This window comes from Cetorhinus maximus, chromosome 3, assembly GCF_964194155.1.
Source record: "Cetorhinus maximus chromosome 3, sCetMax3.hap1.1, whole genome shotgun sequence".
NCBI lineage: Eukaryota > Metazoa > Chordata > Chondrichthyes > Lamniformes > Cetorhinidae > Cetorhinus > Cetorhinus maximus.
This window is the reverse complement of record NC_135881.1, coordinates 154,581,305-154,596,566: the sequence shown is the minus strand read 5'-3', so window position 1 is coordinate 154,596,566 and position 15,262 is coordinate 154,581,305. Positions and strand designations below refer to the sequence as shown.

Below are 15,262 nucleotides of genomic sequence, written 5' to 3'. Positions count from 1 at the left end.
TGTGTCCTCCCCACATCCTACCTTTCATACTACATGTATACTACATACAAATGCCGCATAGCACAGAATTACAATGTTACGGTGAAGAAGGAGGCCATTCGGCCCATCGTGTCTGCACCAGTTCTCTGAATGAGCTTTATGACTTGGTGCCAATCTCCTGCCTTTTCCCCGTACCCCTGCATATTGTTTCTATTCAAATAATTATCTAATGCTCCCTTGAATGCCTCAATTGAACCTGCCTCCACCACACTTCCAGGCAGTGCATTCCAGACCCAAACCATTCACTGCGTGAAAAAGTTTTCGCTCAAATCACATTTGCTTCTTTTGCAAAACACTTAAAATCTGTGCCCTCTAATTCTTGATCCTTTCACAAGCAGGAACAGCTTCTCCCTATTTACTCTGTCCAGCCCTGTCATGATTTTGAACATCTCTATCAAATCTCCTCTTAGCCTTCATCTCTCCAAGAAGAACAGTCCCAATCTCTCCAATCTATCCTCTTAGTTGAAGTTTCTCATCCCTGGAACCATTCTTGTAAACATCTCCTGCACTCTCTCCAATGTGTTCACATCCTTCCTATAGTGTGGCACCCAGAACTGTACACAATACTCCAGCTGAGGTCTAACTAGTGTCTTATATAAGGTCAGCATAGCCTCCCTCCTCTTGTACTTTATGCCCCTATTAATAAAGCCCAGGATACTATATGCTTTATTAACTGCTCTTTCCATCTATCCTGCCACCTTTGATGATCTATGCACATATACACCCAGGTCTTTCTGCTCCTGCACCCCCTTCAAAATTTCATCCCTTATTTTATATTGTCTGTCCATGTTCTTCCTACCAAAATGCATCCCCTCACACTTCTCTGCATTGAACTTCATCTGCCACCTATCTGTCCACTTCACCAACTTGTCTATGTCCTTTTGAAGTTCTATACCGTCCTCCTCGCAGTTGACAATGCTTCCAAGGTTCGTATCATCCGCAAACTTTGAAATTGTCCCCTGCACACCAAGATCTAGATCATTAATATATATCAGTAAAAGCAAGGGTCCCAATACTGACCCCTGGGGAACTCCACTACAAATTTTCCTCCAGCCCGAAAAACATCCATTCACCTGTTTCCTATTACTCAGCCAATTTTGTATCCACGTTGCTACTGTCCCTTTTAATTCCATGAGCAATAACTTTTCTCACAAGTCTGTTGTGTGGCACTGTATCAAATGCCTTTTGAAAGTCGATGAAACACCACATCAACAGCATAACTCTCATCAACCCTCTCTGTTAACTCTTCAAAAAACTCCCAACAAGTTAGTTAAACACGATTTCCCCTTTGAAACCCTTGCTGGATCTTCCTAATGAACCCACAGTTTTCCATGCGACTACTAATTCCATCCTGAACAACCGTCTCCGGAAGCTTCCCCACCGCCGAAGCCAAACCGACCCGTCTGCAACACTGGGCCCATCCCCACAACTCCCTCCGAACAAAGGCGCAATGTCCGCAACCCTCCAGTTCCCTGGCACCTCCCCTGAGTCCAGGGAAGACCGAAAGACCATGGCCAGTGCCCCTGCAACCACCACTCCCACCCCCCGCCCCCCAGCACCCCTGGAAGCATCCCATCCGGTCCTGGCACCTGGTCAACTTTAAGTACTGAACTTTATCCAATACTTCCCCCTTGCCAATTTTGAACCCTTCTAGTGACAGAGTTTCCTCCTCTGTCACTATGGCCTCGGTAGCATCTGCTTCCTTGGTAAAGACAATTGCAGAGTATTCATTTAACACCTCAGCCATGCCCCCATGTGTAAATCCCCTTTTTGGTCCCTAATCCTACATCTTCTTTTACCACCAGATGGGATGCATGAAGGAAGCAAGAGCGGAAACTGCAGTTGCACTGGCCACAATCCTCCAGCCCTCCCCAAACCCAGGGGAGGTGCCAGAAGACCGGAGAACCGCAAACCCCACGCCCCCACTCAAAAAGGTTGCAAGGATAAGCCCAGCAACCACAGACCAGCCAGTCCAACTTCAGTGGTGGGGAAGCCTCCAGAGACAATCACCCAGGACAGAACTAGCAGTCTCACTATTTGTGTGCCTATGGAAGGCTTTGGGATTTCCCTTTTATGTTGGCTGCCAGTCTTTTCTCATAATCCCTCTTTGCTTCTCTTTGCTTTTTCACCTCCCCTCTAAACCTTTTGTATTCTGCTTGGTTTTCAATTGTATTTTCTACCCAGCACCTGTCATAAGCACACTTTTTTTTTTCTTTATCTTAATTTCAATCTCCTTTTTCATCCAGGGAACTCTGGATTTGTTTGCCCTACTTTTCCCTTTTGATGGAATATACTTGACTGTGCCCAAACTATTTCATCTTTGAAGGTAGCCCAGCTTCAGTTCAGTTACAGCTACAGTTTTTCCTGGCAACCTTTGGTTCCAGTCTGTCCAGCCCAGATCTGTTCTTGCCCCATCAATGTCGGCTCTCCTCCAGTTAATTTTTCTTACTCTGGATTGCACATTGTCCTTTTCTACCATCATCCTAAACCTTATGATCACTGTCTCCTAAATGTTCTCCCACTGACACTTGATCTACTTGGCCCACCTTATTTCCAAGAACCAGGTCCAACAGTGCCTCCTTTCTTGTTGGATTGAACACATACTGCTGTAGAAAATTCTCCTGAACACAAGCTAAAAACTCTTTCCTCTCTCTGCCCTTTACACTACCACTGTCCCAGTCTACATTCGGGTAATTAAAGTCCCCCATTATAAGTACTCTATAATGCCTGCATTTTTCTGTAATTTCCCTGCAGATTTGTGCTTCTACGTCCTTCTCGCTATTCGTCAGTCTGTAGACAACCATGAGCAATGTAATTGCACCCTTTTTGTTCCTTAGCTCTAGCCAAATTGATTCTGTCCTTGAACCCTCTGGGACATCCTCTATCTCCAGCGCTGCAATCCTCTCCTTAACCATTACCGCCATCCCTCCTGCTTTCCTTCCTTTCCTATCTCTTCTGAACACCTTGTACCCAGGAATATTTAACACCCAGTTCTGCCCTTCTCTATTGTCAAGGCCTCTCAAAACTGTTGCAACTAAAGCTTATTGGACTAAAAGTAATTCCCACTCCCAACTGAAGCCTGGAGATGGGAGTGTTGCCATTTATAATTGATGTTGATTTGATTTTAAAATCAGCTGATATCCTCCAAAATTTTCAACTACCTTTCAAGTCTGATGACAACATTATTTATATCAGGCCAAAAAATTTATCACCTCAACTGTATAAACACACAAAATATCACCCTTCCTACATTACCAAAGATTTTCCACGCCATGATTTCTGAGATACAAGGCAGGCAGTTTTGTTTACTCACTCTCCAGAACAGGGTGAGATTAAATCCTAACGCACATTAGGTAGTACACAAATACACTGCATTTTCCGAGGCTCAGGACACCACTATGACACGCAAAAGTTAAAATTGAGAATTAAATTTGCTGCTGGCCACTTCCGCTTCAAAAAATTACCATAATTCGCTCCCCTCACATCGGTAGCAGACATTTATTAACTTCTCCGGCCTGTTCGCAGCCCCCACTTATATCTCCACAGGATGTTTCAACCGAGTCATTTCCTTTAGGAGTTATATTTTTAAGCGATATCTTCTGCATATTTGTATATTTCCAGAAACAGTGCTGCCAACCGATATAGTTTACATGAGCCGAGTACAGCGCACGAGTGTGGGCAAAATATTCGCATTCATAACATTTCAGCAGCAGCGCAGTCTCGGATCACAAGGTATCATTTGATTACTTTTTATTGCATTCGGTGGACATCAGTTTCGGTTTTGGAAATTCCTTGACCCAAAAAACACACACTAAACACCACATACTCGGCCTTTGCGGCAGCAATAATCTCAAACTCTACTCATAAACAACAGGAGTAAAAGAGTATTCCTTTACAGGTCTGTGAACAGTCCGACTGCTTTCATTACCTGTTAAAATTCGGCCGTCATGTTCCGTGCTTGCGTTTTCACTGGCCACTCCTCCTCATAGGAAGTGATCTCCATTAAAGCATTTTTAATTTCGCTTTCAGTTTAAATTCCACATTTTCCACTTACGTTTTACATTTATGTTAATAAATGAATGTCGTTTAGCTCACTTTTAACTTAAATACAAGATTCATTTCCAGAAGTTACTTTGAAGTCTTTATTGAGCCCAGAAGTATATTAATTATTTATGTGAACTGATGTTTTTATGTTAATGGCAACAATTACATAAGGCAAACGTTTTTGGTCTAACAGGGGAGGGATCAGAAAGCTAAGTGCCATTTTGGTCTGGAAGTCATGGACAATTCTGGCTGGAGGCATTTTTGGAGGGTTGATTACATGACATTCTGGCCGCAGGACAGCTGTGACACCTGTAAATGTTATTGCATTTATAATATAAAGGTTGGATCCCCAGATGTTTCTGGTTTCTCTTCAGTAGCTGCTGTGCCAGAAGTTCTGAGAACCAGGAAGTATCCATGTGGCCCAGAAAAGGAAATCAAGGTCAGAGAAGAGGGTGGGTAATTATGGGGGAAACCTGAGGTGGGAGGAAAAACCACCAATAACTAAGGGTAACTCACTGAAATTTTACTGATAACTGGGTTAACAGTCAGATTGTCCTCATAACCTACAGTGGTACCTAACTGAAAGTAACATATGCAATACTGATATCCTACCTGTAACCAGTAATAATCTTGATTCACCCTGAAACAAAAGCCAGAATCCCCACACTGCACAAGAGCAGTCAAAGTCTGCAGTCAATAACATTTATAACAAACCTGTTTCTTTCTCTCTCACTCCTTGGACTCCGGTACTGCATGAAGGGGAGAGTTTAAACTGGGAACCACAGTCAGAGCCATTCTATATTTGTACTTCAGGTGCCAAAACTGGCCAGCACAGAACAATCTGAACCAAACCAAGACATCATGGGAAGAGCTGTATTCGGGATACTTCTCACAGGCACTTTGTCATAAACTCAGTTCAGATCCAACATTCCTGAACCAGTTTCAGGGCTTGGACTCAATAAGAGGTGAATAATAGAATGATAGAAACAAGTAGAGGCCATGCAGCCTCATTCTCTACCACAAAACGCTGACTCAAATCATAACCACCATCATCCCGGTTGACTCAGCACACAGGCTAGAAATTGAAACACTGACGATTTCCAACTCTCTATGGCTCAGAGCCAGAAGAGGAGTACTTACACCCACAGAGTGATTGGTGAGCTAAATGAGGATTTTAAAAATTACCAAATTCGTGCTCATGAAGACACTGGCCTGCATTTCCCGACTCCATGCAGAAGATGCACAGATTAAACTGGGAATTGGTTGCTGAGATATGTGCCATTGAGCAACAAGATCTGGGACCATAGTCTGCGGATCCTCATGCCCTGCCAATGGCACTTAAGGTCACAGTGGCTCTGAATTTTTATGCTGCCAGATCTTTCCAGGGGTCAGCTGCAGACCTCTGCGGTGTATCACAATCAGCCGCACAAAGATGCATCAGGACAGTTACAGATGCCTTCTTTGCTTGGGTGGGGGAGCACGTAAACTTCCCAATAGATGTGGTGTCACAGAGGTTTTGTGGAATTAGCAGGCTTTCCTCAAGTACAGGAGGCTATCGACTGCACCCACGTCGTCATAAGGGCACCAAGTCATCAAGTGGATGATTTTCATAAATAGGCGTTCCTGTACGTGTGTGCATGGTATCTTGGAAGCTGCGGCTATTCTTTTGTACTGTGGAATTTGCAGCTGCCTCAGCTTTTTCATACAACAACGCAAGTTTGTGATTGGCTTCGCGGGGACAAGGGCCCCTTAAGGAGGTGGCCGATCACCCTCATTTGGCGTACACAAATGGAGTCCAAAAGACACTGCAACAACAGCCATGTACAGACCCGTAACACAGTAGAGCAGGTTATTGGCATCTTGAAAATGCGTTTTAGGTGCCTTGACCGTTCTGGAGTATCACTTTCAGATTGGACTTCTTGCCATTGGTGAAGCTGCCTAAGAGAGTGTTGAAAATGCTTAAAGTACTGTAACAAGGGCCGGAATTTTCCAGCCCCTCACGCCAGCGGGATCTTCCAGTCCCACCAATGTGAACGGAGATTTCAATGGCTCACTGGCCCTGCCATGGGGGAACCCTCCTTGGGGGGGCCTACAAATTTCCAACCAAGGTCTTTTAGTATGCTGAGGTCTGAGAAAAGGGAAAACAGCAATAGTTAATGCTAAGAAGCATGGGTACTCCAGAACAGCACTATGAGGCCAAATGATCTTTCACAGTTAGTGTCTAGTCTCAGTTAGTACCCAGAGCTAAGTACATCCAGACTTGACATGTTTGAATAAAGGATCATATTATTAATGACAAAGGTGAAGCACATAGATCTGTTAGAAAATAGCATCCTTATCTCACTTTGTCTCTCTGCCATTATTTTAGGAAAGTAACTTTTTCCAACTAATAATCTTTCTCAAGAAATTAAAATATGCTTATTGTGAGTGATGCCTGTTTAGGTTTTTAACCCCAAAATAGGGAACGCTTGCAATAAGGTATAGTACTTAGATGGATTAATGTTGTATGGAAGGTGAGACAAGAAAGAACCTGAAGAAGACTCCAGAATATTAAAGTAAAGAATAACTGGTGAGGGATGATTTCCAAGTTGAAGGTGTTAAGACTGAGACTTTGGACCGGATTTGTGTGTGGGCTCAGGACAACCCAACCTGCGCACTTCTGTGCCTTCTGAAATGCACACGCGACCCATGTATGACTTTGCCAAGGCTTTTTGTCTTTTCACACAGGATTCAGGTGTGCAGTGCATTTTGCAAACCATGATGGAGTGTGTGAGGAGTGCAGGTGTGGAGGCAGGCCGGTTAGAAGGCCCACTTCTGTTCTCCAACAGAGCAGCCAAGCTTCCAACATCATTTAAAGGTCATCTAATCCTCAACCCTCACCCCCCCTGACCCACCCCCATGTCACTTCATGTTCCCGAGATCACCCATGCCACCCCCTGCCTCTTCAACCCCCACCTACCACCCCATGTCCCCTCAAATCCCTATGCCACTCCATGTCTCCTCAGATCCCCATACCACTTCCATGCCCACATGTATCCTCCATTGCCACTCACCCAATATCCACTATGTACAGACTGCAGAAGCTATGCAGTAGCAATGGGAATGATTTTAAAGTCATTGGGGAAAAAGTTAAGTCTCTAAAAAATTAATAAAATCCTGAATTCAACACATTGATATTGGGATAAAACCTACTCCAATGTAAAGAATAAAATTTAAGTACCTAATAGGTTTGTCAAAAGAAAACAATCAAACACATCAACGGCATATTCTGATATTACAACCTCTTAAAAGTTTCAATTGTTCTTGAATCAATAGACCTCCTGCTGAACTAAAGCCATTAACAGATTTTGAAACCCAGCCAAGCATTCATAATGGCTTCAGCTGTTATAATAAACATTTTCAGCTACATTGCATGAAACTCACAGATCAGATGGTGTCCCATTTCCATTTCAAAGTAGATTGCTTGTCAATCAGCAGAGGGGAGTGGGTGCAATTTTTTTTTCAACTTTCATAAGCAGGGTTTTTTTTAACATCCAGAGCTGTCAGTCAATTTAAATAACAGCACAAAACATGACAGCAGAGGCTGACAGGACATTTTTTTTTTCATTTTAATGCATTCTGAGGCTTTTGACAATTGGAAAAATACTATAATGCATGACAACAAATAATACAATGCTGGTTAATATAAGGCTCAACAACTTTGCAGGACAGATCTCTATGATGAATCACTGGATCTGTATTACAATATGGCATCTAGCAGTGCTATCTGAAAGTGTCAAAATGCCTATCAGAATGTTCCAGACTCAGCAGGCTTCCCCAAATGGTCACAAACTCTCGAAGGAGGTGTATTTCTTTTAGAGCTTCCAAACCCCACACCAGCACACAAAAATGGTGTCCAGAAGGAAATATAATTTTCCTTGGTCCTCACAACGGAGATCCCGATCTCGGAAACCAAAGCCTTCCCATCCCACTAAAAGGTCACACGAAATGGTGTGAGGTCGGAACTGGCCAGGAAAATTGTTTTTCCAGCAAAAAATTCCATTCAGCAATTCACAACCTAACTTGCAACTCCATTGGGAGACTAAAATCTGGCCCTTTGCATTTAAGAACTCAAACTAGAAATAGGCAGAAGCAAAAACTGCTTGGAAATATTAAAAAAAAATACTGGAAAATCGCAGCAGGTCAGGCAGCATTAGTGGTGAGAGCAACAAAGTTAATGTTTCAAGTTGATGGCCTTTCATCATTACTGGAAAAAGTTAGAGGTGTAGCAATCACCCAATCTGTGTTTGGTCTGTCCAGTGTGGAGGAACCCACAACGTGAGCCATGAATACTGTGTATTAAATTGAAAGAATACAAGTAAATCAATGTTTCACCTAAAAGGAGTGTTTGGGGCCTTGGATGGTTGGAAGGGAGGAGGTGAAAGGTCAGGTGTTGCATCTACCCCTGCCCTTGCTTATTTTTAGTTTCTGGACTCTTCAGATTTATCCAAGTCTCTCTGAAATCACGTCAATCCTTCCAAAAACATCTGATCGTTTAATTTCTCTTAAGTGTTGAAATACCATCTTTTATATTTTTGATTTACAAAATAAAGTTCCTTGGCCTGGATTATATGGCCCTCCACTGGGCATGTTTTCAACAGCAGGGTGGGGGTTGTGGGGGGCATGTGAAATACAAGGAGTCTCAAATTGGACTAAAATTAGTCTTTTCTGCACACTTAAATGCCCTACATGCAAGGTGAAGGGCATGCATCAAGGCAGAAGTCTCACAGAAAATTTAGAAAGCCTTATGGCATTGCATAAATCCATCAGAGATAAACTTTAATCCTGGGGATTTAGTAGATTATACAAGAGAGATTGAGAAAGAGTGGAAAAGTTCAGGTAAAGCGAAAGGACATGATGGGACGACAGTGATTCTGCAACATGGTAGTCAAACCGGGATTGATTATAAAATTTCAGAATCTGAAAAATTACTACAAGGTGATGAGGCACCCTGTACCCCACATGGTCGTTTGACAATTATGAGGAACAGAATATGGTAGATAAAATGTAGGATGGTGATAGACAAAGTGATACTGATGCACAGGATAGGGCTATTGTACGCAAAGAATAACTGCCTAAAGTTGGAACTAAGGTAACGTACTTACCAGAAGGGTCCAGTGACTAGAGGGTTGCAACCATTGTAGGGATATCAGGGAAACTACTGGCAAATTCAAACATTGGCTAAATGTCCAAGATGATGGACAAGAGGTAAGATCTATGGACTGGCAGAATGAGGTGAAATGCTGGAAAGCACGAAAACGTAGTGTGAGCATCCATAATGGATCTGGAGGTGACTCTAGCATGAGGAAACGATCACATACTGGCAACAGAACCTCTGACCGTGGGAGCAAGAGGTCCTGTAGCAGCAGGTCCAGAAAGAGATAGGAGGGCAATTAGAAGCTATGGTTGGACTAAGCTATGCAACAAAACAAGGACTACAGAATAATCCAGGACCACTACTAGAAATGGAAGCCCTTATGATCAGGAAGTTTTGGTGGCTGCAAACAAATTAGAAGATGAATCAATAAGAGAGGCAAAATGACGAGAGTTGGGCGGTTGGAAGGAATTTAGTGGCTACTGGAGTGCCACATAGGGGACAGCCAGCCTTATCATATAGGCAGATATGTACGGGAAAGGTGCTCCCAGATGGGACATGTAAAGCTAAAGCGAGATTAGTGGCTTGGGCTTTCAAAAAGAAACTTAGTTATCACATGTTAGAGTGGACTTCACCACATCAGGAACTGTGATCTTGAAGATATTCTTAGCTCTCTTAGCTACATATGTGTGAGAATGTAGGTGAATTGATATAAAAGCTACATTTTTGCAGGGTGAAAAGTTTCAAAGAGAAGGGTTTTGAAACCACCTAAAGAAGTGAGTGATGTAGAAGGGAAGCTGTGGAAATTAAACTAATATGTTTGTGGATTGAATGATGCATCAAGGATATGGTGTTTCTCAATTAGGTCTGTCTCGCTGAAAGTAGGCTGGATTCAACTAAAAGCAGATCCAGCAATGTTCTACTATCCATTCCTATCTCTTTCTATTTCTGTTTGTTTCTATCACAAAAAAGAAACTCGCAGGCATCTTTATAATACACGTCTAGATTTTCTATAGGGGAGGTTCTGCAGAATTTGACCAATTTGTTATAGGTAAGATAAAAAGGGAAATTTAAGATTGGAAGTCAGGGATTGAAAGCCTATACGGCTTAGACATTGATCAGAATAGGTTAGGAGTAACCTTGAATCGACAATCATACCAATAAAGTATCTATAATTGTATCTGATAAATGCGGCCAGGTCATTACAGAAATTTGACCTGACATCCAAAGAAGAAACAGAGCAATTAAGAGACTTAATTTGACAGTTAAATTGGCTGTGTACTCAGACAAGACACGATGCTAGTTATGATGTATTGGAACTTAGTACTATGATGAAACACATTACAACTGAAGAGGTTTTGAGGGCAAATAAAACATTAAAGCAACTAAATTCAGAGAAATGTGTTCTCAAGTTTTCAGCACTAGGTGACCTGAAAGGTGTGAAATTAGTCTTTTTTAATGATGCTTCCAATGCCAGTCTTCCAGCTGGGTAGTTGAGTACAGCTCAGGAAGCCAGGAAAACAAAAAGACAGGAACACAGACGCTGATAGAAGTAGTAGATATGGGACTTTACTTTTTCTTTCTTTAGTTTCGAAAGGTTGTTTGCATCACAAAGTTTTAATTTAAAGAAAAGATGAGAATAACAAGTTAATGTTATGTCAATTGTATTTTTGAAAATGTATTCATTCGCTGGGTGTGGACATTGCTGGCTAGGCCAGCCTTAATTGCTCATCCTTAATTGTCTTTGAGAAGGTGGTGGTGAGCCACCTTCTTGAATCACTGTAGTCCATGTGGTGTAGGTACACCCACAGTGCTGTTAGGATGAGAGTTCCAGAATTTTGACCCAGCGACTGTGAATGAATGGCAATATAGTTTCAAGTCAGGATAGTGTGTGGCTTTGTTCTGGATGGTGTTGAGCTTCTAGCTTTCCCTTTACCTGTATCCATCTTGTGGTAAATTGTAGTTAAGTATTATTTCTCCTTACCCTTCAATTGTCTCAACTACAGGTTCTGAATAGTTTGACCTCTACGGTATTTTTTTCCTGACCACGATCATCCTAAGATTCTCTTAAGGTCAGTTTCTCTATTGTCTTGATTGTTTAAAATGTTTCCTTACTCTTTAGGCCATATTAACTATACCATATCAACGGGGATCTCTGTCTCTAGATCTTTGCTTATCTTCCCCTGTGTGGCTCCAATGTCTCAGTTGATGGCGAGATGATCAAATTCAGTTCACTTAAAGCAGTTTGTACATTATGATGTCCTCTTTCCCTAACTCTTTCTTCTACCCTTAATCTTTTCCTGATACCATTTTACACATGCAATAGCTACCATCTTATCTTGTTCAGGTTGTCTGGAGAGACTTTACAGTCCAATAAAGTATTCTCATAACAGTTTTAAAACAGAAATCAGGCATTGACATGTTCTGCTTCCTTATCTTCTTCTTAAACAACATCTTATTGTCTCAAAAGTAACCCACTAAATTATGTCTGACTTTTTTTTAGCATTATCCCAGATTCATTATCTTGGCCAAAAATTGGATTTCTGCCAAACTTTGTCAAGGTCTTGAGCTTAACTTCACTTTTTGGGAACAGACTTACAAATACAAAAGCTTGCAGCATTTGAATTAGTGCCAATTGTTGTCAAAAACCCTTTAAAATGAAAATTCCCTTTTGAGAACTTTATCAAGAACCAAACCTCAAATTTTTAAACTTTGTAAGAACTGTAATTTACACTATCAAAATTAAAACAACCTCTCATTCATCTGTAATGATTTGTATCCAGATTAGAAGTCCCATATGTTTATCGACACATTCTTTATCTTTGGATAGCATCCCCGTTAATCAAAAGTAACCTGTTAAATTACACTGCGCTTTACATCTCAAGATTGTCCCAAATTCAAATTACAGTGCTTTTGGAATGCAGATTTCCTTTAATATTTAATTCATCTCTTCAAAAGAAACCCCTTTTTATCCATTTGAACCACCTAGATCGTGTGTTTATGTCTTTTGGTTTTCCTAGAATCCTTTTGAATTTCAGGCAATCTTTTTTTTTCCTCAGAATTTTAGAATACCAACTCGTATGTATTAATCCCAATCAGCTTGGAAGCTGGTGATGAGGGTTATTCCCTACTAGTCTGCAAGGGGGTGGTACAAAGGTTGGTTCATCTCAAACAACGGCAAACCCTGTTTTATCTTTACAATACCTTCAAATTGCAATTTTTGCCAGAAATCTCAACTCAAACCTTATACTCAAAACTTTGGAAAGTTTGAGTATACTTTTCCTTTAATCTAATATGGGGCTTTTGACTCTTAAGTGCTGAACTACACACACAAATGACAATTTAGAGGCGAAAACACGTTAAAGCTCACATACAAATGCTTCCTTGCACACAAACAAACACATATATAATATTGAACTTAACTCTAAACGAAACTTCAAGTAGCAGTGGGGGGAATAAAGGGATCTTGGAGGCTCCATCTGCAGGGACAACCAAACTGGCTGAAGCTCACATTTCCTCTGCTCATACCTATCACTGCTCACGAACTTCCTTAGGAGTACCCCCTTTCTCTCTCTCTCTCCTCAGCACAAACAGCTCTCGAAACTTAGATCAATTCATTTCTTTTAAGTTACAAAAATGACCACAGAGGCCACTGAAGAGGAGAAGTTACACTCTCCGATTCCGCAACGACCAGAGAGACTCAGGCTTCCTTTTAGCTGGTTTTATTCAAGCGTATGCCAGGGAGCCGCAATCATTCCTAAGAATGAAGACTCAGCTCCCAGATTGATTACATTTCACTACTTTTGTACTTTTTCTTATCATAACACATTTGAGTACATTTGAATACATCCAATTGGTAACCAACACACCGGTTCCATTACCTCTATCCTATTGAGTACATACACATGTGATTTTGCTAACCAATTATTCTAAAGGATGTATACATAATTATATTATCCAATCAAAATTAAAACATGTACACAAAGACCTTGGTTCTTACAACTCAAGACTGTTTGTGTTTCATCAAAGCCCCGTCTTTGTCCGTTGTTCATCTTCCCATATCTAAGCTAAAACCATCTGCCCCTTCCCTATCTGAGAGAGGAGTACACTTAACCTAATTTATGTCATACTTTTGTCTCCAGTCTGACTCTCAAGGCTGTGCAATGTTCATCTGGTAATCTTCAACTCTTAATATGTTTAGCAGCCATGTCTGTCTGGAGATTTTAGGGGTTTTTCAGTAAATTCTTACTGTATTCTCTTTTAGTATTTTTAATTTCCCCCTAACATAGTCCGGTTCTGTTTCTGGTCAATGATAACCCCCAGGATGTTGATAGTGGGGGATTCAGTGATGGTAATGCCATTGAATGCCAAGGGGAGATGGTTAGGTTCTCTCTTGTTGGAGGCGGCCATTGCCTGGCACTTGTGTGGCATGAATGTTACTTTCCATTTATCAGCCCAAGCCTGAGTATTGTCCAGGTCTTGCTGCATGTGGACACAGACTGATTCTGAACATTGTGCAATCATTGGTGAACATCCCCACTTCTGACCTTATGATGGAGGGAAGGTCATTGAAGAAGCAGCTGAAATTGGTTTGGCCTAAGACACTACCCTGAGGAACTCCTGCAGTGATGTCTGGAACTGATACGATTGACCTCCTATAATCACCTTTGTACTAGGTATGACTCCAACCAGTGGAGAGTTTCCCTGATTCCCATTGACTTCAGCTTTGCTAGGGCTCCTTGATGCCACACTCAGTCAAATGCTGCCTTGATGTCAAGGGCAGTCACTCTCATCTCACCTCTTGAGTTCAGCATTTTTTATTCATGTTTGGATCAAGGCTGTAATGAGGTCAGGAGCTGAGTGGCCCTGGTGGAATCCCAACTGAGATCCAGTGAGCAGGTTATTGCTGAGTAAGTGCCGCTTGATAGCACTGTTGACAATACCTTCCATCACTTTTTTGATGATCGAGTAGACTGATGGGGTGGTAAGTGGCCAGTTTGGATTTGTCCTGCATTTTGTCGACAGTACATACCTGGGCAACTTTTCACATTGTGGGGTAGATGCCAGTGTTGTAGCTGTACTGGAACAGCTTGGTTCGGAGCGTGGCTAGTTCTGGAGCACGAGTCTTCAGCAATATTGCTGGAATTGTTGTCAAAGCCATTGCCTTTGCATTATCCAGTGCCTTCAGCCGTTTCTTGATACCACGTGGACTGAATTGACAAGACTGGCATCTGTGATACTGGAGGCCTCAGGAGGTGGCCGAGATTGATCATCCACCTGGCACTTCTGGCTGAAGATGGTTATAAATGCTTCAGCCATGTCATTCGCACTGATGTGCTGGGTTCCCCCATCATTGGGGATGGGGATAGTTATGAAGCCTCCTCCTCTGGTTAGTTGTTTAATTGTCCACCACCATTCACGACTTGATGTTGCAGGACTGCAGAGCTTATATCTGATCCATTGGTTGTGGGATCGCTTAGCTCTTTCTATCACATGTTGCTTCCACTGTTTGACACGTAAATAGTCCTGTGTTGTCACACCCAGGTTGACACCTCATTTTTAGGTATGCCTGGTGTTGCTCCTGGCATACCCTCCTGCATTGAACCAGGTTGATCCCCAGCTTGATGGTAATGCTAGAGTGGGGGGTATACCAGGCCATAAGGTTACATATTGTGGCTGAATACAATTCTGCTGCTGCTGATAGACACACGGATGTCCAATTTTGAGTTGCTACATCTGTTCAAAATCTATCCCATTTCGCACGGTGGTAGTGCCACACATCACAATGGAGGGTATCCTCAATGTGAAGGTGGGATGTTGTCTCCACAAGGACTGTGCGGTGGTCACTCTTACCTATACTGTCATGGACAGATGCATCTGCAACAGGTAGATTGCTCAGGACAAGGTCAAGTAGGTTTTTCCCTCCTGCTGGTTCCTTTCCCGCCTGCTGCAGACCCAGTCTAGCAGCTATGTCCGTTAGGACTTGGCCGCTCGGTCAGTAGCTGTGTTACTGAGCCACTCTTGGTGATGGATATTGAAGTCCTC

At 42.2% G+C, this 15,262-nt stretch overlaps 1 protein-coding gene across 6 annotated transcripts in view; it reads right to left on the bottom strand.

Moving 5' to 3' along the window:
- Window positions 1-4,043, bottom strand: part of LOC144678975 (uncharacterized) — a 68,026-nt gene extending 63,983 nt beyond the window's left edge. For 4 of the 6 annotated variants that reach the window (XM_078539126.1, XM_078539129.1, XM_078539131.1 and 1 more), the window contains exon 1: window positions 3,968-4,043. The gene's annotated coding sequence lies outside the window, so the exon portion shown is untranslated. Of the gene's footprint in view, window positions 1-3,352; window positions 3,375-3,503; window positions 3,790-3,967 lie in introns of those variants that run through there. The other 2 variants (XM_078539127.1, XM_078539128.1) reach the window with 2 other exon arrangements.
- Window positions 4,044-15,262: the final 11,219 nt, after the last annotated feature.